The sequence below is a fragment of the Eschscholzia californica genome, unplaced genomic scaffold, assembly GCF_041429995.1.
Source record: "Eschscholzia californica isolate CP2 unplaced genomic scaffold, dmEscCali1.0.p SCAF_3, whole genome shotgun sequence".
Classification (NCBI taxonomy): domain Eukaryota; kingdom Viridiplantae; phylum Streptophyta; class Magnoliopsida; order Ranunculales; family Papaveraceae; genus Eschscholzia; species Eschscholzia californica.
This window is the reverse complement of record NW_028238420.1, coordinates 4,480,325-4,507,780: the sequence shown is the minus strand read 5'-3', so window position 1 is coordinate 4,507,780 and position 27,456 is coordinate 4,480,325. Positions and strand designations below refer to the sequence as shown.

At 34.6% G+C, this 27,456-nt stretch overlaps 1 pseudogene across 1 annotated transcript; it reads right to left on the bottom strand.

The window, feature by feature from the left end:
* Positions 1-6,802: 6,802 nt before the first annotated feature.
* Positions 6,803-9,016, bottom strand: LOC147547837 (V-type proton ATPase subunit D pseudogene; annotated as a pseudogene). Its single transcript, XR_015237929.1, has 3 exons — positions 8,811-9,016; positions 7,995-8,223; positions 6,803-7,861 (listed from the first exon to the last, which is right to left on the bottom strand). The product of XR_015237929.1 is annotated as a V-type proton ATPase subunit D pseudogene (transcript).
* Positions 9,017-27,456: the final 18,440 nt, after the last annotated feature.

The window sequence follows — 27,456 nt, the reverse complement described above, 5'->3', positions numbered from 1 at the left end:
TTGAAACCGCCTCTCACAACACAAGCCAAACCGCCTATAGAGATTTGAAACTGCCTCTCACAGTATGTCTTTCATTATTATATCACAAACTCAATTTGTTGTTTTTTTGGGCAGAAACAATTTCTTCTAACTTCGGACGATCTTCAATAAGGGTAGTTCGTCAAATTTTTCTGCTAAGGGTGAGTAATTTCTTCTAATTCGGCTTATGTCACTGAATTTATTTGCCTCTTTGTAACTGGTAATCAAATGTCAAAAATATAATTTGGTATTAAAACTATCGCAAACTTAAAATGTTTTTTTGTTAGTTTGTAGCTTCTTATTTTGGACGATCTTCCATAGGTGTTGACGTGTTGTTTGTCAGAGTAGTCTGTTACGAGTGAGTAATTTCTTCTACTTCGGCTTTGCTAATTGATTATATTTGGCTCTTTATTACTGTTAATCAAGTGTCCAAAATATATTTGGTAGTGTTATAAATTGTTTATTTATTGTTTTTTGTTAATTGGCAATGGTAAGTTTTGCTACTTATGAGTCTCACAAGTCATTTATGCTAATGCTAAGCACTTCCATTTCTTCAGGTTCCCAAGGTTGCTTCCACCAGTTTTCGTTGCTAAATCCACTGCTTCATTTCCTGCCATCAATTATCCTTTTCACTTCAGGTTATTTGATTGCGAACTAAATTCTAAGGAGTGAATTTGAATTTTATATTGTTATGCGAAGCATAATAGTTAAATTTTCGATGACAAAGAGGTTCTTACCTAGCTTCTTTAAGGACATATTGAATTGCTGACTCTATCATGCTTTGAATTGAATGTGATTTAACCCAGCAGAACTTTCAAAACAAATGATTGTAAAAATGGTATCGTAGGCTCATAGAGATACTGTGGTCATGGTATAATCAAGGTGTTAGTGACGAGGTTTGTATCGAACTTAAATGCCCGATGACATAGTTTATGTATAAGAAAACTTATCAGACTACAATAGATTATATTGTCTCCCACAGAAAGTTTTTCTAGAAATTGTGTTTTTAAATCATTTTTTTGGAGACCGTTTTTCTTTTTTCATAATTTTTTCAGAAGCCGTTTTTCAAATACAATTATTTTTTGAAATCGTTTTCGAGAAAAAAATGGTTTTCGAAAAAAATAATTTAGTGAAAAATTATTTTCGAGGGGAAACGACTCTCGTGAAAAAAAATTCAGAATAAAAAAATAGTTTTCGGAGGGAAAAATGATTTGCATGGAAAAACACATCCAGAGATAAAAAAAAAACGGCTTCTGGAAAAAATGGTTTGCATGACATAACAGTTTTCGAGAAAATAGTTTTCGGCTTAAAATAACAGTTTATGAAAAACGATTTTTAAAAAGACGTTTTGTTAAAAAGTAAGTATTTAAAGATGTGTTTTAAAAAAATATTTAAAAGTCAATCAATACTTTGTGTCGAAAACATTAACCACACACAATTAAGAATTAAGAAGGAAAAGGAGTCCACGTTGCATCATTGACTTTGGGTGGTTCCGTGATTAACGAAGGAGAAGAGGTTGAAATAATTTAGGAAAAAACTTAAGTGAAGGATGAGTGAAGAAGGAGAAAAGTCATTGTTAAAGTCATAAAACAGTTTTGTGTTTATCAATTGTCTATGATTTTCTTTTTAGTTATGATTATATTGGTCATTATTATATCAGAAGAAAGATAAATTAGTCATTTTTAGCACTTATATAGTAAGTGCAAAAAAATAAACTCTAACTTAGATCTTACTTTTCTGCACGTACTTTTTCTGCCACTTAAAAATGGTTTTTACTTATTAAGTAAAAAGATAAACGACTTAAAACTCCCAACCCGCACTTAATATGAGAAAGTCACTTAATAAGTGCAAAAATGAAACACTCTCCTGAGCTGAAATGGTGAACATTAAATTTCGTGTTGGTTTAGGTTGAGGGAATGAGGGTAGATGAAGGATTTGGTCAATCCAAATTGCTTTAACAAAGTAAAACGTCTTATCATCAGAAACCTCAAAGTCATCAATCTTCGGCGCTTGATAAATACCTGGGTACCCATCTGTTCATTGGTGCTAATAAAACTAGACTTTTTTCTTCTATCACTAATCAGATCCAGCACAAGCTCTCTAAATGGAAAGCTTCTCTTCTTTCTCAAGCTGGCCGCTCTATTGTGATCTCCACGATAGCTGCGACTGTTCCCCGATACCAAATGCAATGCTTCGCCATTCCGAAGGGGGTAAGCAGACGCATTGAAGCCCTTCAAAGGGCTTTCTGGTGGGGAAAATCCAAATCCATTCATACTATTCACTGGGTTGCTATTTGTCACCCCAAAAAGCTTGGTGGCTTTGGCTTTCGGCTTCTGATCTTGACAACCAAGCTTTCCTTAGCAAATTAGTTTGGCGTCTTCTTAAAAACCCAGATACTCTGTGGGCCAACATTCTCAAGGCTAAATACTTCAATAAAGAGCAATTTCCCAAACAAGCTAAAAATCACCATTCTTGACTGTGGAAGTCCATCTCCAAACATATCAGCAAAGTGTCCGATCTAGTCTTCTGGGATGTCAATCAAGGTACCAATATTAATATTTGACATGACTATTGGATTCCTCACCATCCTCCTCCGCTGCCCAACGATCATAATTGTCCGCTCTCTAAAGTGGAGCAGCTTATTACCCATAACCATTGGAATACGAATATTTTATCTGCAGGCACATCAGGTGGATATTGCTAGATGGTCATTAACTAAATCGGGTAACTTTACAATCAAATCCATGTATAACTTTTTACGATCGGAGAGAAACCAGAATGAAACAAAAGAGTGGAAATTTATTTGGGATTTGCCTGTTATTCCTAGAATCAAATTATTTGTCTGGAAATGTTGTACCAATAGCCTTCCAGTTCGGGACAAAATTGGAAAGTTCATTGGCGAAGTATACAATTGTGAATACTGTAATGACAGGGAGACTATGATACATGTTCTTCTTCATTGTGACTTTGCTAAATCAGTATGGTTCTTATTTAATATTATTTCAGAACAAATTAATAGCTTGCAGGAATGGATTATCTCTTGGAAGGACATAGACGAAGATTCACAGGTTCTTTTTACAACCGTACTGTGACACATATGGAAGGCAAGATGTGATAAATGTCTCTCCCATACTGACACTACTCATGAGATGATGATAACCAGGATTAGAGGTTCCCCAACACTTACCAGGTTTAATCAAACCAATGAGGAGTTTCAGGTTAATGAGCAGTCGTGCCAGCACTCGTCATCTTTTGTCCAGATCAATGTTGACGCTTCATTCATAGACGTAACCGAAAATGCTGGAGTAGGTTGTTTCATTCAGGACGAGCATTCAGTTTTTGTGGCAGCTTCAGCTTACGAGGTCAGGGGTCAGAATGCGGAAGAATGTGAATGTTGGGCTATCATTAAGGCGTTGGAGTGGGCCAAACTCAATAACATTCCCTGCATTCGAATTGAGAGTGATAATCTTAATATTATTAGGCGAATACGTAACAAACAATCGACGGTCTACTGGCAATCGGAGAACCTTATGCAGAACATTTACCAGCTAGCAGATGAATTAGTAGAAGTAGTTTTCTCTTTTATCCCGAGGGAGAGTAACACGAGGGCGGATCAATTAGCTAAATGGGGTCGAACGCATGAAGGTAACTGGATGTGGCTTTCGGAACAGGCATATCGGGAGGCTTTTCTTTCTGTTAGTTCTTAATTTTCTTGTTTTCTCAACAAAAAAAAAAAGTAAAAAATATCAAAAGTAATTTGACATAATGGTCACAAATAAAAAAATCAAAATGTTAATTTGACAACATCATTTACTTTGTTTTTTATTTTTTCTTTGTACATCATACATTTTAAGTTAACTCACAACTTCATGATGACTATTGTGGCAAGAGCGATGGTGGTGGTAGTGGCGAGGGCATAGCGATTGAAATGGTAGTGGTGTTTCCGTGTTGGATCTTTGGAAAAATGGTGATGAAGGTGGTGGTGGTTGAGATGTGATTACGATGAGGGAAATACAATGGCGGTGCTTGAGCTGCGGTGGTGGTGGATGTGCAAACAAGACGGTGGTAATGTAGATATGGAGGTTGTGGAAATATAGAGGTACGACGGTGTCAGTGTTGAGCTTTGGTGGTGGAGACGAAAGTATGGTGCTGGTGGTGGAGGTGTGGTGATGGAGGAGGCTTGGTGATGATGGAAGCTTTGTGATGGTGGTAGAGGCACAGTGGTTGTGGAGGTGTGGCGTCGGTGTCAAATGTATGGCGATGGTGAAAGTTTTATTGTGGTAGACCATAGGTTGGCAAGAAAAAATTAGTCTAGTAATATTAATGTAAACGTTCAAATTAAGTGACTTCGAATTTAAAAACACAAAATCCAACTTTAAAATAAAGTTAAATTTTAACTTGAGTGAAGTCACAAGATTTTACATTATGTACTGATCTACTTTAACTTTTTATTTTTTGTATTTTTTTTTAATTATTTTTTACTTTTTTGTTGACAATTTTACTTTAACTTGTTAATGTAAGAATGCTCCTTCCAACAAAAAAAAAAAAAAAAGAAAAAAAAAAGAGAATAATAACAAAAAAGAAAAGTGCTTATGTTTATTAAGACGTGCTTATGTTTTGGGGTTAAATAAAAAGCTCTCAAACGTGCACCTAAACCAGGTAATATTTGTTCGTCGCTCATTGACACTTTTGGCTTCTGGAACATCAAAAATTAGTATGGCAAATATGAGAAGAATATTCTTCCTGCTGTTACAAACACACATCGTTTGTGTTTTCTGTTGAAGATTCCTTCTTTCTTTCTTCATGTGAAAATGGGAGGATATTGCTATCTTAAGTTTATTATAAATACTACTAAGATCAAGGTTCTCTAACATAGCCAGAGTGAAAACTAAGAGGGTTCAAAGTGGTAAGTGAGAGTTGTAGGAAACTTAATCAATGGGCAACCAAACTATGATTAAGTTTCTTCCAACACCTCACATACGACTTCACCTTGGAGTGAAAATAATGTAAATTTCGGAAGTGAGAATTGGATGAAAACTAAATCGATGTTATTACTTTGTGGGTATTCGGTTTAGTTTTCTCCAATATCTTACATCCCACATTCACTAAAATATATGGATCATCAGTGGCTAAGTTGTAAGTGAGAGTTGAAGGAAGTTGAACTAGAGACGATACTATATGTTTGTCTATGATTCAATTTCCTCCAACATCTCATTTCCTACTTCACTCAGAAGCAAAAAGATGTAACTGCAAGAAGTGAGAGTTGGATAAAACTAAATTGATGGTTAATATAATGTACATTTTCAATTTAGTTTTCTCCAATATCTCACATCTAACATTCACTAAAATGTCTAAGCATCATTTAGTACAAAGATCAGCAACCTTTCTCAGAATTTGTGGAAGATCAGCAACCTTTCTCAGAAGCAGTGAATTCAGGCTTTAATGGAGCTCAAAGATTTCAGATTTGAGCTCTTTTCTAATCCTTCATACAAAATACACCAATTTGACATTTTCTACCTAAATTAGACAAACCTTACCTGCCAAGCACATGCTTTTTATAAACGCTGGTTATGGTGGTTGGGTTGTGATTCCCCATGTGAACTAGGGTTTTGATGGAATTAACAAACAACTTCTCATGCAATCATGTGCTTGTCATTTTCCAGGAAGAAGAACAACTAAATATAGTTCTAGAGAAGGCTAAATATTAGACATTCTCCCTCCCTGACTCTCTTTATCTCTCTCAACTATGTTAGAACATGAATAACATGCTCAAATTACCAGGACTTGAAATCCTAGAGAAACTAGGGAATTGCGGAACGTAAGAGAAAGCCGACGCCATATTTGCTTTGAGGATCGTGGTCCTCTTTAAAAACCACAATGTGTAACCTATGCCTTCGAAAAATGGGACAATATATCACCTAGTTGACATGTTTCACAGCCACAATACTTGAAAGAACGAAGTAACTAAATAAATAAAGAGGAATCGAAAACTCTAAAGTCGACTGACTACCTTGACTAATTACCTGAGTTGCTTGAATTCTATACACAAGGTTCAGGAACAATGAAGCAATAAACAGGAGATGATAACTATAGTAGGAGAAAATCCAAACCAAATCCCATTATAGTGATTTTCAGTAACAAAAACAATTCTTTCCCTTCACTTTATAATTCAATCATTTCTTTCCTTAATCTCACTACAACCAGAAAGTTTAGTATGCCTTGGGTGAATTTGTTTCCGTCAAAACTCATGCATAGGCTTGAAGTTCTTCAGTTTTAGACTAGTCGAATGTCACAGAAGGCAAACTATGTTACCCTGAAGATGCATACAGATACGATGTAGGCCAACTTCACTGATAATGTGGTGTCTTGGGATGTCAGTGTGACTCTCACTACTCTCTAGCCAGTTAGTGGAGGTGTCGAGGGAAGCAATGTGCCGAGATTATAGAAAAGATATAAGTTGCTTTATACAGGCCGTTGATAGAGATAAGTAGAAAAGTAAGCCATTGAAATGTCCTTCTAAGTTCTAATTACAAGAAGACCACATGATAATAAGAAAACATTTCATGACTTATCACAATCCTTGCAGAAGATGCTGGATTTCAATTTGACAAACTCGGAACAAACAAGTCAATCAGTTCTCACCAATTAAAATACTATAGGGGTGGCAATAAACAACATCTAAATGGTTCGGCTTGATCATTCTAATTCCAACATAAAATGTGAATAATCAATCTCCAAAGTGAATATCAATGGATGCGAAATTTTACTCGTAACAAAATGTAAATAGATTTCAATACCATCCTTTGATTATTAATATAAAAAGTGCCCGAGCAATCGAGCATACCCAAAAGGTTCAACATTTATGAATGTACTAATATTGAACAGGTTTGGCAATAAATAGAGACATAAGCTCTTATTCAAACAATAACAAGATTCATCAATTCGACAAGAGTTTCTTCTTCTTCATGGATAATCATCAAATAGCAATGCAAATAGCACACAATCTAAATGACAAGACGAAATAATTAACTAACCTCAAAGGTTTAAAATCAGAAGATTATATCCTCATCCTTTTGCATACCAGCAGATAAAATGTTATGAGCCGCATTTATCGAAATCCCTCTTTGCAATGAAACTTTCTCGGCAATTTGATCCTCAGCAAACAACTTAGATGCAGCTAATTGTCTCTCGACTTCCCTTTTCTTATAACCCTGAATCTTCTTCAACCTAAAGAAATCTTCCCTTTCAAGTTCATCCAATTCTCCCTTAATATAACTAATAGTATTCTCTAATCTCGGTTTAACGACATTTTCTAAAGCATTAACACGACGATTAGTAGTCTTAATTGCTTCATCAAGAGTCAAGAAAGATGTTTGAAGTGAAGCAAGTTCAACAAGAACTTCAATGGCTTTAACATAAGCACCACGACATTGTTGAATTTGTTGACCACCTCGAGCAAGTCCAGTAAGATCGTTCTTCGTTTCGCCTTCAGTGAAGTACTCAAATTTAGGTAATTTAACACCAGCAACATTCTCAGTTCGAGATCGAACTTTCAAAGATGCAGTATGAACATTTTCAAGAACAGTATGTTTAATGTTTTCACCAGCAACATATTTAGCTTCAGTTAGGGCAAAAGATGAGTTTTTCATAATATCACCCATGGATTCTTTAGCTGAAACAATTTTTTTCAAGATCTGACGAAATTGAACAGTTAAAGCATCACTTTTCTTCTTAAGAAGGGCGTGACCTCGAGTGGCTCCGATTAAACGAGCTTTGATTATACCTAGTGTTGTAACAGTTGGAACTACATTCAGGCGTTGATTTTGACCCGCCATTATCAGATCTGAACAAGAAGATGAACGAAATAACTTATTTGACCTAGAATTGTGATTCTAGCTAGATCTAGAATTATTCAAATTTAACTATAAAGAAATGACGATCAAGAGTTAGAGAGAGAGAGAGAGAGAGTTACTTACAGATTTAACGGGTGATTACTGGTTGAATCAGAAGAAGGATTTCTTTAGTGATTTTATAAAAATTTCGACCAAGATGAAGAAGCACTTGCGGGGATGAGATTTGGGTTTTGAAGAAAAAAGAAAAATCCGTGCGAAGGTGGAAGACCGAACATGTGAGGATGGTTAGTCTAGGCTCTAGGGTGGGAACGGGTCAGGAAGGTCAGTCAAGAGACAAACTACTCATCCAGTCCTAGAGATGTCAACGGGCCTGGTTTGGGACAGTTTATCCCCTTCCCAACTCCGTCCCGTTAGCAAATGGGTTTTACTATTACCGTCTCAATAATTAATCGGAGCGGATATTCAATTACCATACCTGCCCCAATTAAAAATTGTTAAATCATTACCGCCCCGTCCAGCCCCGCCCCGTTTAATATAACATGAGTCGGGTCGGTCGGGTTCAAACAAAATATTTTGTTTTTTGTTTCACAAAAATTATGTTAGTTTGAAGTAACATAACAATCGTTAACAAAATATTATAAGACTTTGAGTTTATCAATCATAAACACTACAACTACTTAAATAATATAAAACATAACATAGTTAAGTTGATAATATAAGATTAAAGTTTTAGAAACATAACCTTGAATAAAACATATATGATACTAATCGGTTCGGGACGGAGTTTACTAATACCAAACCCGCCCCGAACCCGATTACTTGTTTCAACTTCATACCAAACCCGAACCGTTTAATAAACGGGTCGGTAAAACCCGTTTCATTAGGGGCGGGTTTGGAAAAAACCGCCGGTTCGGACCAAATTGCCACCCCTATCCAGACCGGGAGAACAGACGCATCTCAAACTTGTCTGTTTGGACGAGCAGACATACCACACGGGTATTTCGATTTTTGTCTGTCTGTTTTTTTAGTCAGACTGTGTGACCCGTCGGGCACCAGATTTATGTTGTAGTTGAAGGAAAAAAATTACAAATTTCATTAATTTAGTGAACAATAACAACAAAATTTAAGACACCAAGACAAATGATGATCAATTAGAAAATCTTTTTAATGATGACAAAAATACACGGTGTCGACTTTTGAGTTAGGAACGTAGATCATCTTTGGCGTGCGGGAATGGAATGTGATTTCAGGGAACGGAATTGCATTCCCATAACGCGATTCCTGGGAATCAGATCATTCACTTTGATGTTTGGTTTGACCAGGAATAGGAATTCGATTCCCGATAGATTCCTAACTTGGTGTTTGGTTCGTGTAGAAATCGAAAAATAAATTTTTGTAAAAGTCCTATTATATTCTTGAACTACATAAATAAAACGTCAACTTTGTTATATATTTTGATCGGTATTATATATTCAAATTTGTAGATATGAAATAGTAACGTGATACACCAATTTAAAAAGAGTTATTTCCTATTTGGCCCCCTATTTTCCGTAAATTCAAATATGGTCCCCTTTTGTAAACACCGTCAGACAACTTTTATGGTTAATCTTTTTTGTTTTCATATTTACCCTTCTAATAAGAATGATGTCTAAATTCAAAATTAGAGAAGGGGAGATTAGAGAAACATAAAAAAAAAAGTTTGAAGGTCACTGGAAAATTTGGCCGACCGGCGACCTTCATCGGAGCAGATGATGAGGTGGCGAGATACATGATGTGGAGGACAGAGGCGATGAGATGGAGGAGAGAGAGAGATGAGGTGTTTTTAAATTTTTTTTATATGTATTCTATTTTGGCCCTCTAGTTTCTTCTAAAGTAGCTATGATTTTTTTGAAATTAACTCAAATTTAGAAGGGGGTCAATTTTGAATTTATCAATCATTTTATATGAAGTGTAAATATGGAAACAAAAAAGATTAACTATAAAAGTTGACTGACGGTGTTAAGAAAATGTGTCATATTTGAATTTATGGAAAATAGGGGGTCATAAAAGGAGCTGGTCACAAAGTAGGGGGCCAAATAGGAAATAATTCATTTAAAAATTATAAATAAAGGTGTCGGCTAAAAATTTTTCGTTTTGATCATTATCAAATTAATTGGAATAAAAAAGAACAATAGAAAAGGAAAAATACTAGAGATGGGAAGAGAGGGTTATGTTCGAGCGAGAGAAAGAATTGTTATGGTAGTGGCTAACCATAAGTTTTTAATTTTTTAGGTGTGATATTATGTGGAGGACGATTTTAATAATTGTCATTATATATAATATTTTATTAAGGATAATTTAGTCTATAAATATTAAAACAAAGCATTCCCGGGAATGCGAATCACAAACCCACCCCCTCCCTGAGTTTGCTACTATCCCATTTTGAGGGAACCTATTCCCTGGGAATAGGATTCCCCCTGCATTCCCGCGAGCCAAACAGTAATCAGGATCGTGATTTCTTGGAATCACATTCCATTTCTGTGCGGGTCCATTCTCACACGATTCTCGCACGCCAAACATGACCTTAAGGTTTCTCAAAGTAGAGAGTCCGAGAAGAAAATGATTCAACAATTCTAGAGAGAGAAACTTATTGGGAAAAACATAGATTTTGATTAAGAGTTAGAGTTTTTCCGTCAAGAACCGCAAGAGACGAGAGTCGAAAGAGTCGAAGAGAAGAGGGAAGAATAAGGTTGGACTTCTTCTGATTTCAAGGGTTATATATTATAGCCCAACGTCCAATCTAATCTAATATACCACCTTAGCCTAAACATTCAATTATTCATATTCATTCGAACTCATGGTGGGTGTTAGTGACGGGTAACAAACACCCTAAACGGATGGACTCAGGCGGTATGTGTAGTAGACCTCTTAGCCCGTGCCGGTTCGCTAAAAATCGATCAAGCAGGAGGATTTCGACAGATTCGGTGACTGGCCCGCATACCCTTTGGATGAAGGCCAATCTCGGACCGCGGCAAGACCCCCACCCCCAATATAGTTAGATGGAGGGAAATCACTAGGGGCGCGCTTTTTATTTAGTATTTGAGTCACACATTATTTAGTATTTCAGCCACAACATTATAATTATTATTACTAATTTCTTGATGATACATGATCTAATAAAGAAAAATAGTTGCATATCTAATATGATCGTTATTATTATGTTGGAGAGATTAACTTTAAAAAAATCGAAAAAAAATTGTTCAATCAGTTAAAGAATACATAAAAAAAGAAAAAGGTTATTTTGCGAAAGGGTCGCGTATATAAGTACCAGGTTTTGTGAAAGGGGCATGCCCGTTTATTATTTTGTGAAGGGGTCGTGGACTAGTATTGACCAGTTAAATTCTAACACCGTTACATTTTAACACCTTTAATTCTAACTACATTAACGGCCAATACTATGACTTTTACCTGAAAAATTTTATTTTTCCTGATTTGCTAGATACCTCTATTTTTTTTTTTTTTTTGCTATATACCTCCATTAAAAGTTCAGTTAACTTTGACTTCTTTTAAACTATTAGATGAAATAAAATGATACAATTAAAAGCGGTTGGATTATATGAGCATTTTAGTGCACAACAAGCACTAATACTGTTGACGCTACAAAGCACTGTAGTCGGTGTAATAGACGTTCCATTACAGTCAAGAAAGGTGCTTCCATTACAGTCAAGAAAGGTGCTTGTGTTCACCTCTCTCACCAGAATTTGGAAGGTTGAACAAAGAAAGAAGAAGAAGAAGTGAATAGGTTTCTTCGTGCAAAACAAAAAATAAAAAGTGAGGTTAGGCAAAATTGATCAATAAAAATTAACCATCCATGTGGAGGATGTCCATCGAATTCACTTGAAGTCACCTCATTACATCTACATTTCGACATTAACTGTCATGTAACGAGAAGTTAAAGCTAACATTTATTTAACGGTCAATAATAGTCCACGACCCCTTCACAAAATAATAAAGAGTTAATTCCTATATGGCCCCCATATGAAAATTTACTTCGCCGGAGTTTTTAGAGAGAGAGAGAGATGAGAGTAAAAAAAAATTTTTTTTTTTTTTTAGGTTGAAGGTCGCCGGCCGGAAAATTATGTTTCATGATTTGGGAAAGATGATTTGGGAAGAGAGGTGAGGTGGAGAGAGATAAGTGGTGGAGAGGGAAGTGAGGTGGAATTATGTTTGTTTTTTTTTATTTTATTTTGAAAAAAGATTTAAAGGAAGGGTAGTTAGGACATTTCCATGAAAATAGGGGGCCATATTTGAATTTACGAAAAAAAGGGGGCCATAAAGGAAGCTGGTCACAAAGTAGGGGGCCATATAGGAATTAACTCAATAATAAATGGTTATGCCCCTTTTGAAGATTAGTTATTATACTGGAGAGAGTACTTGTGCAACGTCAAAAAGTATATTTTTGTCCATTTGATCGAAGAGAACATTCAAAGTGATAAAATATTGTGCCGCTAACTAACAAAGTTAAAATAAGTGTAATGGTGTTAAACTTGACAATGTTAAACTTGACAATGTTAAACTTAACAATGTGAAGTTAGTTTTAGTAATGTTTAGTTAATTCTAACAACATCAAAGATAACTCAGCCAAATGAAAACTTTAGTCAGTATGTGACTCAAACTACAAATATTATTGACGTGTACCCGTTTTGCGTCATCTGGAATATATGTCTGATCCAAATAGAAAATTACCAAAAAGAAAATGACTATACAAAATGATTTGTTATTTCTCTAATAATGAAATGCGACTCATACTGAGCTTGTACCTGAGTTGAGCCCGAGCCACTGCTGTGACTTTGGCACGTCAACTCTCAAAAAGATATAGGGTAAGAGAAAAAGAATACTTTTTGCCAACTACGTTTTTGAAAGTAGTCATTGAATCACCCTACGAATGTTATCAATACAATTTCATATGGGAAGAGCACGTGCAGTTGGATCTCTAGAGCCACTCTTGAAGAGATCAAGGAGCTGAAAAGTAAATTTTATGAAGTTTCTTTTGTTAAAGTTGCTAGACAGGTAAATATTTTGGCCGATGTTATCGTTCGAACAACCGAACCTCTTCATTGTCTTATATGAGGGAGACTATTCCACCCTTTTGTTAAAATACTACAAGAACAATGAATGTCTTTGTGAATGTTGGTTGATATATATGAAATATTAGCAACAAAAAAACATACATTTTGCCAACTAAAACACCTAATAGTTGCAACAATAAAAAAAACTAAAACACCTAATTGTATTTTTGATGTATTCATGGCCTTCAACAACTCTTTCCTCACAAGCAAGGTATCAAGGAAGTGTGGCTTTACAAATTTGGGAAATTTTAAATGCACTTACCATTTTTGTTATATACACTCATATCAAAAGGTATTATTTATTCAAATCAAAGAATATGTGGGTGTATATAACAAAAATGATGAGTGCATTTAAAATTTCCCAAAAGGTTTTAACATCATAAAAGAGTAGGTATTGCAAAGGAAAAAGTCTGAGTCTGTCACCATTTGGGGTATACTAATATCAAGTCATCATGCGTGGAGTGAGAGTCAAGAGTTCTAGGTAGCTCGAGCTCGGGAATGAGGGAGAATATCGGTTTATCTAGCATAGCATTTTGTGTTTGTGGGGTTTGAGCCTTTGTAAATCTTTTCTCACAATAGTTGGGCCCAGTGGGCCTTTTGAACTATCAATACCTTTCCATTGCACCTAACGCTTAGGCCTGTCACTGTAGCTCCCATGCCCAAAAAGACTGCCGCCAGTTCCAAAATTTTCCATTGTTTCTGCAGAGATGAAAGTCGGCCTTACTGATGCGATGGTTTCAGGTGAAAGGACCGTCCATCTCTAGAGATAACATGTCGATCTTCTCCAAGAGTTCACATCGACGGAAAAATTTGACACTTTAATGTCGGCCTTTCCCCACCTCGAATTGAAATAGTATGTGAGCTGAGTTTAGATCATCGTGCGGGACAGTTGGGACTTGTGTGATAAGCATTTCCTAAACTATTCTGATTTACAATTTAAATTTCAACCCAAATGAAAATATTCAAAACATGTGGGCTTAGTTTCAAAGTCAATTATTGAAACTTTTGGAGGTTTAAAGTTTCTGAAATGTCATGACAAGAGACTAGATAGAACACAGTTAAAACGTCATAAATGCTTGTTTTTGTCTTTAGTGATGTTTCTATATGTATCTAGAGTTCTAATTGGAATATCTCTATTTTCATTTGATCTTATCTGGCTTGTCCGATTACTTAGCTGGATGTATTGTTTCTGTTTTTCACTATTGACTACCTTTTTGTTTTTTATGTAATCAGTATTGTAATGACTCTTTTAGTTGGGAATTTGGGTCAAATGACCTTTGACTGAAAATAAATCGGTGGAATGACCCTTGTTTTCAAGTATTGGTCAAATGACTCTTTTCTTCCAAGTTTACCCCTCAATATAAAATCAAGTCTAAATTATCTAGACATAGAAATTTATCTTAATTTCTAATCAGTTCGGAGAAAACGATTTACCCCTTTGTCTCTCTTCCAAACGTTGGTTCCCTACCATTATCTGAGTTGATCTTGATCAAGAAAGTTTCCCTTGCTGCCTCTGCTTCTGGTGTGCATACTTTTTCTCTCTCTAAAAAAATATGCTTTCTTTCTTACTACTAAATAGATCATTCTTTATCTATTCCTTTGATTGGAATGACCTATTTTTGATCTTATACATTCAAAGATTGATCATTTATGTTCTTCTACCAAAAAGGATTTCATCAATTTGAAACCCTGATCCCATTTCTTTAAGTTTGTACTCAAAGCTATTACACTTATTTTGAGATCTTGAAAGGGTTGTTAGATATAAACAAAATTCCCCTTGAACATGGCAATTTTTCATGTATATAGAAAAAGGACCTTTCTTTAGTTTCTTGACCCGATTTTGGATGGTATTGATTTAAAATATAATTTGACTTGAATTCCAAGTCCATGTTGTTGGTTCAAACCCCCATTTGACTCTACCATCTAAAAGCCAATGTGAATTGGGTCTAATTTAAGATACATTTTATCTCCTTTGGTTTGATTATGGTTAGTCTGTTTGTAATTAACTTCATTAGTGAACTCGAAGAGGAATACCGATTTAAGTAGTATCTCTTTTGACTTGAATTCTCTTTTATGCTTGATCTATATTTTTTTCAGCTCAATCTCCGCAAGCACCATCTCCATCTCCAACATCATCCAGACAAGATTCCCCAACATCAGCACCAGCACGGGAATGAGGAAATGGGACGCCAGCTCCCGCTCCAGCCCAATCTCATGCATCATCTGCTTCCTCCATTTCGTTCTTAACCTTATTTGCTAGTCTAGTTGTTGCTTCCTACTTCTCTTACTTCTAAATTTCGAATTTAGGTGGATATTAGGTAGTCTTATTAGTCTATTCTCTCTCTCTCTATATGCGTCTGATATTGAGAATTAAGTCATGTTTAAAGTAGAACCTGCCCACTGTTAATTGTATTCAATAAGTGTGAAACCAACCATCTATAATTTCCATGATAGATACTATAAACATGGATATCATTAAGAAAGATGAGAGACACTTGTTTTAAGTGCGAAACGAACCAGCTTGTTGATACTCTGAAGTGTGGTAGTTGTAATGGTGGGTTTATCATGGTTTGCTTGAGCTCATTTATGTCTTCTTTTAGTAAGGTTGTAATGTATAACATAAAAAAGAATATTTGGGTTGAACTCCCTCCATGTTTAGATCTTATACCCTCAAAGTTTTCTTAGTCTTTAATGAATTAGTGCTAAGTAAAGTTGATGAAAATTGTGAATTTATTTTTATTAAATGCTTCCTGTCTGCAAATTAAACAACCTCTTTTAGAGGTGCAAGTGATAGTGTGATACCTGAATTAAGAGATGTTTGTTATGTTATGCTACGAGTGTTTGCATATGCTTTACTTGTACTTGTTGAATCAGTTTCATAGTTTCCATATGATTGGCTAATTAGTCTTTAATGAGTATATATAACAATCTTTTTTTGTATATTAGGTCCTAAGATGCGAAACTGTTTCTTAAGTTACCAAATTTTGTATAGAAAGATTACATAATTATTAACTAATTCTTTGATCTTATATGACATTGTTTGGTTGTAGTAAATTGGGAGTGATTGATAATTGCTTAGACTACAGAAGTCCCACATCAAGAAGGTTTGATTTTGTTCATTGTCAAGGTACTTCTACAAAATGTTTTTGATATTGATTCTACAACAATATTGCACCTCGTTGTTCTTCTAAACAATGGCCATCAATAGATCTATATAAAAATTATTGACTCTTGTTTGATACTTGATTTGTATGAAAGTACTCATATCTGATTGTAAAATTTTGTTTGTGTAAACTCGGTCCGAGACAAAGAAACGGAAAGCCCAGGCGCAAGAAGCTAAAAAGAAGAAGATGATTCAAAGGGTTGAGCGTAAAATGGTTGCAGTAGCAAGGGATCGAGCTTGGACTAAAAGACTAGCAAAACTCCAACAACTTGAGGCAGATAAGGCAGGAAAGGCTTGAATCAATATGACTCAAAAAGTCTTTTTTTAGACAGTTGGCCTTTTGTTTGAACATCGATTTCGATTTTTGTGTTTCGTGTTGTTGTATTTTTTCCAACAGTTAAGTCAGGAGGTACCAGATAGTGTGGATCTGTATGGTTTTGTTATTTGATGTGTACAAGAACGACAACACCTGCGATCACTTCATATATATGTCATGGATCTTTTCTTCCAATCATTTTTTCTTCCTGTTTTGTCATTTCATTAATCATTTAGGCAAGTCTAGACCAGTATAGACTCAATTTACACAAGTCGACACTCTGTCTAGACTAGTATAGACTCTGTGTAGGTAGGTCTAGACACCAATGGAGACTATGTCTAGACATGTCTACTTTGTATCAATCTTGCCTAATACGTTAAAACAAATCAAATTACATTTCACATAAGAAAAGATACACATTGGCACATCTGTCTATCGTTAATATTACTAATCGTACTAATGAACCAAACACATTTCTACATAGAGAAACAATTATTTACCTAGTACGTAAGGGTTTCCTAAGCATCACTATCTAACGAATAGCTTGACAAAATTGAGTTTTATGGTTCCGGGGACAATTCAAAGTACTTCACCTGTGGAAATACTTCGACTTATTTTACTTTGATATCTATTACAATTTAGTAATATTAATTTGAATGCTTAAATTTCTTATGGATTTGTCCACACAGTGTGAGAGTAGACATTGAAAGACTCCTTGAGACGGTTTGTCTACACTGAGACGTTCTGAGTCTAGACTCCTGCAGTCCGAGTCTAGACTTCTGCAATCCGAGTCTAGACTCCTGGAGTCCGAGTCTAGACTCCTGGAGTCCGAGTCTAGACTTCTGGAGTCCGAGTCTAGACACCTGCAGTATGAGTCTAGACTAATGTACTCTTGTCATATAATACCGTCTAAGTTTTTTTACAACTATGGAAGAACATAAATTTACGTCTTGGAATAGTCACATACATACAATGAGTTCACAACAGAATTAAAAGTGCACAAAGTAAAAGGTCATATTACATTAGAATATATTTCATTGGAGATACATTAAGAGACTTCACAAATAATTTTTCTTCATCGACACAACAATCTTTGTGACAATATCTCTAAATCTTTCTTTTCTGTTATTTGGGTCAAATTTTCAAACATTACAAATCAAAAATACAAATTCATTCACCATGTATCGAGAAATCATGGCATACTATCAAAAATAACCGTTTAAGGTCTGAAAGTTTTGTAGCTTTTGCTTGCTATAAAAAATAACGAAAGGAAATCATCTTTCTTAAACTTTGCCTTCAAATTATTACTAAGGTGGTAAATGCATGCACCGTATTGCATCAAGAAATATAGTTTGAACTCCTTTTCTAATATACCACCATGAAATAACCAAATGCTCACGGATTCTATTAGGAATTACCCTACAAAACAAAGATAAATTCATTATTTGTACGTACTAAAATTACTACCAACTTCCAAAATACATACAAACATGAGATGAATTCAACATGTAAATTGACAACACATAAGATGAATTCAACATGTAAATTGACAAAAGCGAAGTACCAATTTGAAAAGTAACACTCTCCCACCTTAAAAGTGTTTCATCCAACAGGAATTATGCTTAGCACCACATGCATTAGTGCAGAAAAGGATGACCATAAACAAAAGAACTTTATACACATTATTTTTTAGTTTTAAGCAGCAACTTGCATTAACCTTCATTACAAAAGTCAGCTTCTACACCATATGCAAGGTTCCCAAGTAAAAAAACAACAGTTCTGAAGTATCAGTTTGGTCGTGCCTCGTGGAAATGTTGTGAAAATGCTCAAGATAGATGAGGAACTTTTGTTTTGTGTCAAAAAAAGTAACTTCATCTTATAAATTCTTGTAAGTTCTACCATTTGTCATGACATCTATATTATTTGGTTCTGGTCCAAGAATAAGGAAGATGTTTGTTGTATACACTAATTAAGGAAGATGAATTCAAGATGTAAATTTACAATCAAGCAATACATAAGATGTAGTAATGAAGATGAAGTAAGAACAAACTTCGACAAACATGAACAATATTTTCATTCATTGAGGACTATTAACAAACACATGGTGAACATTGTCAAGCAAAGTAACCAATGCATAAGATTAAGGTAAAACCCAAGCAAAAATTGAAAAATTAACAATATATTAGATGAATTTAACATTAAACATTAGATTTTTTTTTTTCATTGAGGTACATTAAACATTAGATAAACAATCAAAACATAACCTAAAACAATAGATAATCATGAAGTTGTAAAACTCTAGGAAGATGAACAATAGCTAGATAAATAAAAAACTAATTCAAAACCAAACAAAACAACATATAGTATGAAACGAAATAAAAATCAAGATGAAATAAGGTAACTATAACAAAGATGAACTTACCTCAACAAATCAACCACCCTAACCAAGTAAAAATTTGGGCGAAATTTCCGATGAAGAAGAAGAGATCAAAAATTGAAACCCTAGATGGGAGAGAAGATTCAAGATGTTTCATGATTGACTCAATTGCATTGATTAATGCCATATAAATTGAACAGGGAAGGGTGGAATGATTTTGAAAACTCTAAGAACCCATCAAATTTCGTTCTAGAGAGGGGGGGGGGGGGGGTTCTCGGTTTGGATCAAAATCGGATGTCTAGAAAATCTAGACTCGATTTTATATTGAGGGGCAAACTTGGAAGAAAATGGCAAAAATAGGGTCATTTCAAGGAACTTGAGAAATAAGGGTCATTCCACCAAAGTCAATTGGGTCAAAGGTCATTTGACCTAATTTCCCCTTTTAGTTTAACTAAGTAAGATATAGTGGTATTCGATTCCACGTTATACCTGTTTTTCTATTCTGCAGGATGATTTAATTTGTATGTACGTCGATATAAATATCAAATAAAATTACACTACTAAGATCACCCAAAGATTTTAAACTTGATATGATAATCACACATCTTCAAAGGGAGCATTCAACCGTTAGGACTACATGTGTAAGTTCATGCTAACTCACCTGTTAGACAATTCTGAAAATCAATTGACAATGAGCGGAGAGAGAACCTAGACATTATATTCTTGGTTGATAAATCACCCTTCTCTCATGTGGGACAATTTTCGCTGATAGTCGTGAATTGCTTAAAGGAGCGTCTAGAGTCTGTGCTACAAGAATACGAGTTCAAGCTCAATCTTAAGTATCAAAGACTTCATGATGGGCTCGAAAGAAACAAAACCCGACATTCATGGATTTGGATTTGGGTGGCAAAAACAAAGACAATACAAGTAATACTAGTATGTTTTGAATTGTAAAAAATGTCACGGTAGAGAAACTATCCAAGTTGGAGATTGAGGAGATCGAGCTAAGTTTATGCTTGTCTACTAGGAAGATAATCAGTAGATGTGGTTCTAGCTTTACTGATTCTCTTATTACTTTTTTTGTTTGCCCATATTATTGTACTCATTACTTAATTCATTCTAGACCAATTTTTTATTATAAAACCTAGAGAGAAAAAAGAAAGAAAAGAACCTCCAATAACTCAGCTACCTCCACTTTATCAAGTGGTCTGAAATTCCCCAACACCTTGATCCCAATATTAATGGTGCACTTGATCCTTGTTGACATCACCAACCAACCAAACCACACAAATCAATTTCTAAGTTACAACTTAATGGGCCTTTTATGGATAATAATAGTGATTGATAGAGGAAGTGTGAATAGTTTCCATATTAAGGATGGATCATTTCATCAAATAATTACATATCTCTTTTTCACATATATTGCACAAACTATGACTTGTGACCTAACTATATATAGCCTTTAGAAGTTGTAGGGTAATTAGTTTCCCCTTGACATGGTAGAAATTAACCTAAAATAGTCTCAAGATGATAATCTTGGAAGGAATAGTTTTATTCACCCACTAATGATATAGGTACAAGAATCTCCAATATATTTATATATATATATATATATATATATACATAGTTTGTTTTTTTTGTTGAAAGGCATAGATGGCTTTTTTTTGTTGAAAAAAAGGCATAGATAGTTGCTACAAATCAATAATGATTTTGAAGTGTATGGAATACCATGTCGACAAAAAAAAAATCCTGAAAAACCTCGATAATTGGGGATTTCTTTATTCAAGTTCTAGTTCTCTGCCAAACTTGAACCAATATTAAAGAAATTTAAAACTTGAACTTGCAAAAAAAAAGTGCGCTATGAAATAGTTGCAAAATTTTCCTCAAAAGAATTAAAGAATGTCAAGTTTAGGTCACCATCAACGTTGTCCGGGTGTTTCATGGTCGTTGTCATCTTTTCATTGTCATCAATGTCACCTTTTTTTTCCTTCTAGTTTAAATTTATAACAATAATGAGGACACAACTATGTAGGTGTAGTGATAAAATTTCATGTGGAAGATAAGGTCTAAATTGAATGGTGGAGGTTTGTCGTCTTTGTAACGAAAAAGTATCCGTTAGATTTCGTGGTATTATAAGGAAAACTTATCTTATTTTTGGAATAATTTGTAGGTAATACTTCATAATAAGAGTAGTAATTACATATTATTTTAATAAAAAGTGACATAATTTTTCAAACCAAATCTTAGCACAAAAAGTAGATAAAAAGGGGGGGATTTTATCATTCCAATTTGAGTGCAGGTAGGGGACTTGGGGTTTTCTTTTATATATGAAAGTGAGAAAGCAATTATCCCACTTTATCAAAAGGACATTGGTTTAGCAAAAGTTTGATTTCATAAATTCATCTCACGTTTCAAAAAAAAAATCTCTTTGTGTTTTTTTTCAAATGAAATGACCTATAATTTCGTGTCCTTGTCTGTCAAAATCTAAGTAATCTAATTAAGAAGGCATAAACTCTTGCGGTACAAATTACATTGAGGACTACTTGCTCTTTCAAAACTTAATACAAAAACTAACTTTGTTTTGATCATGTTTTCAAAATTCAAAAAAGTTTATCATTTGGCCAACATGATAATACTTAAATAGACATAAGTTAACAAAAACCAAATTACCGAATAAAAAAATAGAGAAGCAAAATATCACGAGAAAACGATGGGCGATATCATTAGCTTAACAACCAACATTTTTTTTATGAACCATGAAATTAGTTGTTAATGGGCTACTATTTAAGGATTAGAAAATTACATTTTCACATGTGTAAAATAATGGATTTTTAGACTACAATATTATTCACTGTGAGTTCAAGCTCCTTGACCATCTATTTTTTGTGATGAAAAGAAATGGTCAAATCTAGGGTTGAGTTGACATCATAAACTGGATGGTCCTGAATTTGTGGTCCATGGTACTTGACATCAGAGTACTTTACTAAGTGGTCCAGCCCTCAAAAAAGGTAGTCCATCCACTTATTGTAACTGTGATTGATAACAATGTCACATTGTCACTAATGTCCATGACAAAACTCCATTTTAGACCAATTCAATATCTGTATAATTAATGCTAGCTAAAATTTTCTTCTTGAAGTGATGCTTTTTCAATGGCACAGTTTGAAAATGTATACATGTGGGTTGTGTCATTAGTAGTTCGGAATATTAAGCTTTATACAGTATATTGTCATTATCGTTACACTATGTTCTGATGAAATTTTTTAGGGGTGTTGTAAATCAATCTACCAATACTCTTCAAATTAGTAAGAACTTGTGGCTTCTTTGTGTTTTTTCTTCAAGTAAAAGGTACGACCGTACGAGGACTCGAAGATGATAAAAAAAGACAATTTTAGAGAAAGAAATGGATGACTTAACCATCTTACTAATGAAGCGGTTAGTTAAGTGGGCAAATAGTCTATTGGTTAAAATATGAAAGGCCAATGTAAATCATGACCTATTAATCTACTATTAATTAGATTAAATGGAAACGGGGTTTTCTTATGTGATAGTATTACACGAAATAAAACAACTGTTTTTAAAATTTAAAATCTACATTATATAGTCCACACTAATTCATGTCGTTAAATGCATATTGCAGTACATTAAGGAGACTATTCACTTTTCATAAAAAAAAAGGGAGACTATTCACACCGATTAAATTCGTTTTTCAAGAATTTGTTATCACTTCACTTGTCTTGCTTTTAATAATTTCTATTGACTGTCTGTTTTTTTTATGGTCGTTCCAAACATATCATTTTGAATTATCTGTATAGAGGGGATAGTGGTGATCGCTTTTTAAATATCAGTTTGTGCCTTCCTGTGATCAGTTTGCCGATATCTTAACAAAAAGCCCCAAATTGAATCTTCATACTAATTTTACACTCAATTTGTGGAAGAGTACTAATGGTGAAATACAGTATAAATAGTTAACACTTAACAGTAGGGGTCGTCGGTTAAAGCCTCTTAAGTAGTTTGACCCTCATGTATGTCTTGTTTCTAGACTAGTACAATATAGGTCACGAATGTGGGGTATCCAACCTATTCTCCAGTGTATGATGCTTTAAATACATTAGTGATGCAAAGAGATTTTCAATAAGACATTCGAGTATCTTTGATATCTTAAAATCCAGTAATTTTAGTAGTATAATATTTCTGGTTAGTAGAGTCATTATCTTTAGTAGTTTTATGACGTAGAAACTTTCCAAATTTCAGATTTTAGTATTTTATTTATTTTGAAGTTTTTAATTAGAATTAGATTAGGTTTAAGAAACCTCATTACTATATAAAGGGTGTCTATATCAAGTTGGACCAATAAAATTTATGTAATTTTTCTTTTACTCTTATGGTGTGTTCAGATGACAGACTCATGAATTCGAGGATTCATGAGTCCAAGTAAATATTTTTGGTTGTTCGTGAACTAATAAGAATCCTAGGATTTATTATTATTTGAGTATTTTTAAATGCTTCTTTAAATAACTATTGAAGAAACCCTATTCTCGAAACTTGTTTTTCCGAAACCGTTTTTTTCAAATATTGTTTCATTCGAGAACACTCATTTTTCTTCATAATTTTTTTTTGAAGAATCCTTTTTCCAATTTTTTCGTAAACAAATTTTTTTTCTTTCGAGAAAAAAATGATTTTTCGGTAAAAAATAGGTTCGGAGAAAAAACAGTTTTCAAGGAAAAATCTACTTTGGGTTCGGGAAAAAAGTTATTTGGGGAAGATTTGGTTCTCTGAGGAGAAGAAACTGATTTATTGAAAAAAAAAACGATTTTCGGGAAAAATTGTTTATAGAAAAAGAAAAACGACTTTTGAAAAAAAAAATATTTTCAAAATAACTATTTTGTAGAAGGAAATATTTTTTTATTGATTTCAAGTCTGAAATCTAGGTTCATTAGTTTAAAATCCTAGCAAATCTTAGGGGGTATGGTGAGATTATGGTCTAATATAAATTTTGGATTTAGGCATCCTTAGGATTTAAGAGTCCTAGGATTCTTGGTAGTCAAATAGACCAAAGATTCTTGATTCCTACCAAATCTCATTTTTGGTAAGAATCCTACTTAGGAATCCTGCAACCAAACACACCATTAATGAATTTCAAATTTTCTAAGTTATGGACATGAATCTAAAGTTTTTTCTGAGTTTTCTGCTGCGTCAATTTGTTATTCTATCTTCGTCTCCGTTTCTCCGATGTAAATTTTAATACTCCGGAAAATATTTTGATGCCCCAAAACAACCTCTCATAAAAACATACTGGGTATTAGATTTCCCCCACTCACAGTCCTGAGATTTCGGAGGCCGGAAGCGAGTTTTTAAGAATGTGACCTATATGCGTTTTGCAATTTTTTTTCCGTATATCAGAAAATTCTACATGTTTGTTACACCTAATGTGGGGTTTAAGCATGAAATTTGTGTTCATAACCATGCATTTATATTCGGACAATCTGATTGAGTGACTCGAAAATTGGCTCAGATTCGAAGAAAGTACTAGTCGGTCCTTAGTCGAATTCCCGATCCAGCGTTCCATGAGCAAGTGAGCAACTCAATGAGTTTGGCGAAGTTAATAGCTTGATTGGTTTACTCTTTTTTCTGAAAAAAAATTAGAAAATGAAAGAACCAAAAAAATAACGATTCTTAAAGAAGATGAAGTGAGAGAACAAAAGTTTTCAGCCTCCTTCTTTCTTTCTTTAGTTTTGATGGTGGTAGTGGTGGTGTATGTTTAGTAATCGTGACGATGGCGGTAGTGGTAGTGGTGGTGTACGTTTAGTAATCGTGACGATGGGGGTAGGGTGGGTGATGGTGGTAAGGTTGGTTTGATGGTGGCCTAAACAAGGACAAAACTTTAGGTTGAGAAAAATTAAAACTTTAAGAAAAAGTAAAATTTTTGATTTAAATGAAGTCGGCAGTATTTTCTTTACGAAATAAGTAAAAGACTAATTTATTTTTTTTGTTGCCAAACGACGCCTAAGTTGTCCCAAAAGACCCCCTACTTTATGACCAGCTTCTCGTGTAGCCCCCCTACTTTATCGAAAATATCCAGATGGCTTCATTTTTCCGTTACCGTTAAATGTCCGTTAACTCTCTCTCCTTCATCTCATCACCTCTCTCTGCCACGTCATCTCTCTTGCCACCTCATCATCGTCTTCGATAAGGTCGCCGACCGACCAAAGTTTCCGGCGGCCCCCGACCTTCATACTTAAAAAAAATTCTTTATCTCTCTTCCTCGCTCTCTATCTGGGTGACGATGCGGGGAACCCGTTGCTGACCGTCGGTCTGGGAAAACCCGACCTTCGTCGATCTAGGAAAACCCAGACCTTCGTCGATCTGGTTTTCCCATACCGAAGGCCGGCGAAGGGCTCCCCCCTTCGTTGGCCAGATTGAGAGAGAGAGAAAATGTGAGGAGGTGAAAGAAGAAAGAAAGATTTTTTTTTTTAAATGAAGGTCGCCGACCGCCCACTGAAAATTTTGGTCGGCCGCCGACCTTATCGGAGAAGATGATGAGGTGGCAAAAGTGATGACGTGGCAGAGAGAGGTGATGAGATAGAGTTAACAAATATTTAATGGTAAGGGAAAAAGGGGACCATCTGAATATTTTCGATAAAGTAGGGGGCTACGCGGAAAGCTGGTCATAAAGTAGGAGGTCATTTGAGAAATAACCCATAAGAATATGCATTAGCTGGGGGATTGAACTTAGGTTGTTTAGTCTCCTTACTAAATCATTAACCAACTAAGCTAAAGTAGATTATTTGTTACTTTTAGAATTCTTATCTAAATATATAACAAAGTTGGAGGCGCCTTTACTTTCACTTTTGCATCTTCCCAGAGGTCCTTTGACCTGGGACTCGAAGCGAGGCTTTGTTCGCTTTGGCCTCAGCGCCGACCATGTGGGCCACTCAAAACTTGTGTCATCACAATTGCATGTAACTAATATATTGAATCCTCCGTAAAATTTAGAGTCCAAAAATCTAAATTGTATCTTGTAGTAGTGGACCTAGACTTTAGAGGTGTTAAAATTTTGAGAAATGGTAAAGAAGCCGAAAATTCAAGGCAGACTAATAAAGAGAAATCAACGGCCAAGATTTGAGAGTCTAACACTCTCTAGCCTGCATTTTCTCTCTTTAGAAAAGCCAACAATCTCGGCCGTCCATCTAGTTATCCTGTTGGGTGGGTGAGGGTCAAAGATTTTCTGCTCCCTATCACTAGTGTAAATTTCTTAGCAATATATTTAACAATCTACAATCTTTATTATTGTAGAACTGGACCAACTGGTAGTGACTGACTGACTGTGTGAACATCATGTCCTTAATGAGGAATCTTATTTTGCATCTGTTTTTCTTTGCTTTTTTGCAAAGAACACTTTCAACAATCACTTCTTTTTAAGATATGGATCCAAACTTTTCTTTTAATAACTTTCCTCTCTCTATCTACTCATTCTCACTTTCTCTCTCTCTTCTCTATCTGTACTATCATTCCATCCACCCCATTTATCTACTCCATGTCCCCTTCCATTCTCACAATAAAAACTATCTTTATACTATTGCTTTCTTCATATTTAGAATAGGTAGAGAAAGAGGAGCCTTTGTTTTTAATATTAGTGATGGGATTTAATAAACAATTATTTATAGGACTATGAAATGATGAAATTCCCTTATTATAATGCAAGTGAATCCTCATCTTTCTATTCCTCTCTCTCTTTTTCTTTTTTCAATAAATAGTCAGGTCGATTAGTACTAGAAGAGTGATCTAGTACTATAGCTATTTCCTGTTGGACATTTTCTTTTGTTACTTTAGAGGGACACTCTAACAACCACTCTAAAAGTACTTTAAAAAGGAATTGAAGATTTTTATTTTCACCATCTAAGAGTGAGGATCTTAATTAGAACTTGGCACATAAGAAAAATAGAGTTTTTTTTAGTTTTGCATTGAAGATGCTCTTAGCAACCCAATAAAATTGTTTGGCAGATTGTTATATATTGATGATGTCGAAAAGTGATTTATTTTTATTATCTTCTACACGATCTAGATCTACGATCAGATGATGAATTTCCTTCAAAGATTTGATGAATTGGTGAGACTGTGTATTTGATGAAATTCAGATGATACCGATCGTGAAAAAAGAAACTTCTTTGGACGGGAGAAATAAACCATAAGATACGCGAGGTCCAAAGTCCACCTTTTTATAACCAAAATGCTCCTCCGCCGTAAAATCTCCTAAATGCCATGAATTCTCATAAGGCCACGGCTTTGGGGAATAAAGAAAATTCTCCGGGGAATAAAGACTAAGGGAGCATATTTACTTTTAACCCAAAAATTTACAAAGTTGTATCTTGCCCCCTAATCTTCATCTTCATCTTCCATTAAGTTTATCTTCTTCTTCTTCTCTCTAAAAACCCTAATCCAAGAAACTCAATAATAGTACTACAAATCAAAATTCCTAATAAATCAAGAGAAGAAGATTGAGGAATTAGGGTTACAAATTGAGTTTTAGAAGTAATATTCACACACCTTCAAAAATCCAATTAGTTTAAAACCTACAAAGTGATGTTATATCAAAATTGCGTGAGTTGATTGACAATGAT